Genomic DNA, 6,405 nt, shown 5'->3' on the forward strand with positions numbered 1-6,405 from the left:
CTGGGTTGGGTTGTAGCAAAAAGTGTTGTTTGATGGGTTGACCATTAAGTGTAGGGGTAAGGCTAAGGGGCAGTACCAGATTCTTTCTCTTCACTCAAGCATCCCATTCAGGTCCTGGGTCAGTGGGCAGAATGCCAGCAAAGTCCCTGTCAACCTAGGAGCAAAAGAAGCTAAGGTACTGGGGCCACACATTACCTCAAACTCTGCCCTTTCTTGGTCCCTAAGAGGGCACGAGTCCTGGGATCTGCACTCCAGTGCCAAGTTTAAATACTGCCAGTGTGTAGGTATGCTTAAAGGTTGCCTAAAATGTACTGTAAAAGATTTAAAAAGTCCAGGTTGAGAGAAAAACCTACCTGTCTTCCACTGGGGCTCTTTAGTTTTAAGGCCGGATCTTCTGATGGAAGAAAAGGGATGCTCAGTGTCCTCTAATGGTTTGCGATGTTCAGGGAAGTCATCTCAAAATGTAAAAAAAGAAAAATGAGAGTTTATCTTTCCTTGTTTTGTCTTTTGCTATCTTATGAGTGTCAACAGGGACCCTGGGGAGAGTCTGGGGCAGAACAAAGGTTTGTGAACTGGAACCAGGAGAGAAAGTTGAAGAGGGGGCATGTTCATGATGAAAACCTGGAAGCAGGACCTCTAACAACCCTAAGGGGGCTGGTCTAAGTGATTCATTCCCAGCCCCTGCCAATGACTCACTGACTGTAGGGAAGGAATACTAGGAAAAGAATGATCTTAGCAACAAACGGATTTGGGAGAAGGATAATATTCTGAGACCAGGGCCTGAGGCTGAGGTTGAAACTTACAGAAAGGGACAAAGGGACTAGTTTCTCTCCATATGGAAATACCCAGGACCCTGTCTGCATACCGCTCTTGGGTTATGTCCACTGTGGGGATACCTGACCAGGAACTGGGGCTCTGATAGTTCCTATAGCTTCTGGCCAGTCTCTTCTCTGGAGAGAAGCCAGTGCATCTCATTTATGCTGGAATTCAACTTGGATATTGAGCAAGTTTTTTCCAAGCTTCCCTTTTTTCAGACAGCGGTCTAATCTTGTATCTGACACAAAGTAGCTGTGTGTGGTCTGGGTAGGTCAATTACCTGGGCCCCTGTTTCTTCACTTCTTAAAATCATTGATGCAACCAACAAAAATTGGTTGAAAATGTGCCAGATATGCTGAGTTCTGGGACAAAAAAATTGAATATGGCATAGATCTCATGGAGTGTGTCAGCCAGACACATAGTAGTAGTAGTAGTAATAGTAATAGTAATAACAATAATAATAATGCAACAAGTCTGTAGTACTATGTAAATTTGAAAATAATTACATGTATCCATTGAACTGTTGTACTAAGTAAGTACAAGGATTAATTCACCTACTGAACATTTGTTGAGCAATTACTATCTGCCAGTTGCTGCTAAGTATAAGTGATACAGAAATGGCCCTTTGTGGAGTTAGCAATTAAATAGACAATTATAGAAGTGGGATAAGTGCCCTTAGAAAGATGGTGCAGGGTCCCATGGGGCAGCATGGGTTCCGTAAAGGAGGGGCCTTAGGATGCTGATCAGAAAGGAGTGGAGGACAGGGCCGGAAGTATTTGCATAGCAATTTATGTATGACTAAAAAAGCAAATTAGTGGTCTGTGGTAAAGAATTGCTATGGGAACACCCAACATGGGCTGCTAAGCCAATCTTTGTGAGTCAGGAAAACTAGAGCAAGAAGTCCAAGCAGAGGCCTTAAGATTGAGCAGGAGTTAGCCAGGCATTGAAGGGAAGAGCATTCCAGAGGGGAATGCAAAGATCCAGGAACAAGCACATGACAGCTTTGGTATACTAACTTGTTCAGCATGGCTGGGGCAGAGGGTACAAGGGAAGTGTGAGGCAGGGTAGAGTTAGAGGGGTAGGCTTGGGCCATCTCTTCCTGGGCCTTTTCTGCCATGCTAAAGATGTAGGCTATATCCAGAGGAACACTGGAGGAACTTAAGCCCAAAACTAAGAAGAGATTTGTGTCTTAGAACACTCTGGTTGTTGTGTGGAGACTTGTTTGGAAAGGGAAGAGATCAGAAGCTTTTGCAGCAATCCCAGGGAAGGACTAGAAACCAGAATTAAGGTGCTGTCGGAGAGAAGAGAAATAGTTTTATGGGATACATAGCAGGTAGAATTTGACAGGTCTTGGGGATTGTTTCATTGTGTGGGTAAGGTAAAGGGACAAGTCAAGAGTGCACCTCATGCTTCTGGCTAGGCAACAGCGTGGGTGGTGGGACTGTTTCCTGAGAGGGTTTATACAAGTTGGGCTTGGAGGAAGAGAGGTGGTGGCTGCAGACAGAGATTTGGGTGTTATTAACATATAGGGGGAGGAGAATAACATCCACAGAAGGTGTAATGAGAAGAGAAGATAGCCGAGGGAGAAAGTGGAGAACATAAAAAGGAAGGCAGGGAAAGAGAAGCCAGCAGACAGGATAAAACTTAGTGAAATGTATGATGAGAGCCAGGGGAAGAAGGATGGAAGGTCACAGTGTGGAATGCTGCTGAGGAGTAACGTCATGAATACTGAAGAATGTCCACTGGATTTGGCAACGCTGAGCATTCGTGATCTTTGTGGGAGCAGTTTCATTGGATGGGTGAGATCAGAAACACTAGATGTCAGGGGATTGAGGAATATGTAAAAAGGAAGTGGAGGTGGAGGAAGAAATTTTATAATCAATAAGTTTGGTTGTGTTTGCAACAAAAGAAAAGTGGAGGAGAATAATATGGACTTGAGGAACTTTTTTTTACATACAAAGTTTTAAGCATTTTAACAAAACTTCCAGAAAGCAAAAGCCCGGGACCAGGTAGCTTCACAGATATATTCTACCAAACATTGGAAAACCTATTCTTGGACTATTCTAAAAAATTGAAGAGAAGGCACCCTTTCAAACTATTCTACAAGGCCAACATTACTCTGATACTAAAATCAGACAAGAACACCACACACACACACACACACACACACACATGAACTACAGGTCAATATTTCTGATGAACATAGATGCCAAAATTCTCACAAATTTCTAGCAAACCAAATTCCCTCTCTCTTTCACTACCCCTCGCTCCAAAAATAAATAAAAAAGAAAATCTATTAAAAATGACCATGCTATCCAAAGATATACAGATTTAATACAGTTCTTATCAAAATAACAATAGCATGCTTCTCAAACCATAATAAATAATCCTAAAATTTGTATGGAACCACAAAAGATTCCAAATAGCCAAAGCAATCTTGTGAAGGAACAAAATTGGAGGTATCAAACTCCCTGAACTCAAACTACAAGACTACAGTATTCAGAACAGCATAGTACTGGCATAAAAACATACAAATAAATCATTGGAACAGAATAGAGAATCCAGAAATAAAACCTCCACTTATATGGACAAAGGAGTAAAGACAGTCTCTTTAACAAATAGTGTTTGGAAAACTGGACAGATATAGGCAAAAAAAAAAAAAAAGAAAAAGAAAAAGATACTGATCTATTGTACACTGTATACAAAAATAAATTCAAAATGGCCCTGGCTAGTGTGGCTTAGTGGATTGAGTGCTGGCCTGCAAACCAAAGGGTTGGTGGTTTGATTCCCAGTCAGGGTACATGCCTGGGTTGTGGTCCAGGTCCCCAGTAGGGGGCACACAAGAGGCAACTACACAATGTTTTCCTCTGTCTAAAAATAAAATCTTTAAAAAAGAAAAAAAAACTCAAAATGGGTTAAAGACTTAACCCATGTATAGACTTAAAACCATAAAACACCTAGAAGAAAACATAAGAAGTAGACTATGTGACATTAGTCTAACATTTTTTTGAATACATCCCCCTGAGTGAGGGAAACAAAAGCAAGAATAAATGGAACTTTATCAGACTAAAAAGCTTTTGCACAGTAAAGGAAATCAATAAAGCAAAAGACAATCTACTTAATGGGAGAATATATTTGCACATGATGTATCTGATAAAGGGTTGATATCCAAAACATATAGGGAACTCATATAACTCAATAACAATAAAATAAACCATTTAGTGAAAAATGGATAGAAGACTTGAAAAGGCATTTCTCCAAAGGACGAGACAAATATATGGCCATATAAAAAGATGCTCGACATTACTAATTATCAGGGAAATGCAAATCAAAACCACAATGAGAACCACCTCACAGCAGTCAGAATGACTATTATCAAAGTCAACAGATAACAAGTATTGGCGTGGATGTACAGAAAAGGGAACACTTGGGGACTCTTGGTGGGATCTGGTGCAGCTGCCATGGAAAACAGTATGGAGATGTCTCAAAATATTAAAAATAGATATGCAATATGACCTAGCAATTCCACTTCTGGGTACTTATCCAGAGAAAATGAAAACACTAACTTGGAAAGATACAAGCATTGGGAAGATATATGTTCACTGCAGCATTGTTTACAATAGCCAAGATGTGGAAATAACCTAGGGATCCATTGATAGATGAATGGATGAAGATATGAAATACACACACACATACACACTCACACACTAGAATATGATGCAGCAGTAAAAATGAAATATGCACTGACTGGTGTGGCTCAGTGGACTGAGCACTGGCCTGTGAACCAGTGTCGCTAGTGTGATTTCCTGTCAGGGTACATGCTTGGGTTGTGGGCCAGGTCCCCAGCAGAGGGCACGTGGGAGGCAACCATACATTGATGTTTTTCTCCCTCTCTCCCTTACCCTTTGTCTAAAATAAATAAATAAAATCTTTAAAATAAAAATAATGGAATATTTTTTTGGAGCTGGATTCATTAATTTATTATACTTTTCAATAACAAATTAAAAAAATTCTTGGCAGGTCCTTGATCGAGGCTTCCTTCTTGGAGATTCCCTCTCCACAAATAATGGTGAAGAGGTAGGGCTGAGGAAGCCTGGCCTATTCCCCAGCCCTCCTGGGTGAAGGGGTGAGCAGAGCTTCCTGCAGCTGAGCTGTGGGCAGGGGTTGAAGGAGGACTGAGAGATGTGTATTTTAGAACATGGATGTGGTCTTTAATGAAATATTTTTAAAGGTTTATTATTCGAGAGAGAGAGAGAGAGAGAGAGAGATTGCTGTGAGAGAAGAACATTGATTGGTTGCCTCCCACACACACCCTGACCGGGGGTTGAACCCACAACCCAATGCTGTACCCTGACTGGAGATCAAACCTTTTGGCTATGGGTCATTCTCCAACCAGCTGAACCACACCGGTCAGTGTGGAAAAGAATGAAATCTTGTCAGTTCCCACACATGGATGGATCTAGAGGGTATTATGCTAAGTGAAATAAGTCAGTCCAAAAGACAAATACTACATGGTTTCACTTATATGTGGAATCTAAAACAAACAAAACAAAACAAAACAAAACAAAACAAAACGAGATTCATAGAAACAGAGACCAAAGGGATGGTTACTAGAATGGAGGGGATATAGGGATAGGTGAAAAGGGATAGGGGAATGTTGTCAATAATATTGTAATGTTTTCATGGTGACAGATGATTACTAGAATTAGTGGGTTGATCACATCGTAAGGTATAAAAATGTTTAATCATTATATTGTACACCTGAAACTAATATAGCCAATGAAATATTACATACCAACTGTACTTAAATAAAAAATTATTAAGCTCTGGCTGATGTGGTTCAGTGGATTGAATGCTGGCCTGTGAACTTAAAGGTTACTAGTTCGATTCTCAGTCAGGACACATGCCTGGATTGTGGGGCAGGATTCTTTTGGTCTGTTCAGGTTTTCTGCTTCTTCTTCATTAAGTTTTGGAAGATTGTATTTTTCTAGAAATTTGTCCATTTCACCTGTTTTCAAATTTCTTGGCATACAGTTCTTCACAGTAATTTCTTACAATTCCTTCTATTTCTGTGGTGTCAGTTGTAATCTCTACTCTTTCATTTCTGATTGTGTTTATTTCGGTCCTCTCTCTTCTTTTCTTGATGAGCCTACTTAATGGCTTGTCAATTTTGTTTATCTTTTAAAAAAACCAGCTCCTGGATTCACTGATCCTTACAATTGTGCTTTTAGTCTCTATGTCATTTAATTCTGCTCTGATCTTGGTTATTTCCTTCCTTCTACTTGCTCTGGGCTGTCTTTGTTGTTGTTCCTCAAGTTCTTGTAGGTGTAGGGTTAGGTTGTTTGTTTGAAATGTTTCTGTCTTTTTCAAATAGGCCTGTAGTGCTATGAACTTCTCTCTCAGGACTGCCTTCACTGTGTCCCACAAGTTTTGCATTGTTGTGAGTTCATTTTCATTTGTTTCCAGAAACTTTTTGATCTCTTCCCTAATTTCATTCCTGACCCATTCATTGCTCAATAGCATGCCATTCAGTCTCCATGATTTTGGGTGTTTTTTTTTTTCCTTTGGGGTTGGTTTCCAATTTCAGTC

This window comes from Artibeus jamaicensis, unplaced genomic scaffold (assembly GCF_021234435.1).
Source record: "Artibeus jamaicensis isolate MK-2021 breed Jamaican fruit bat unplaced genomic scaffold, CSHL_Jam_final contig_469, whole genome shotgun sequence".
Lineage (NCBI taxonomy): Eukaryota > Metazoa > Chordata > Mammalia > Chiroptera > Phyllostomidae > Artibeus > Artibeus jamaicensis.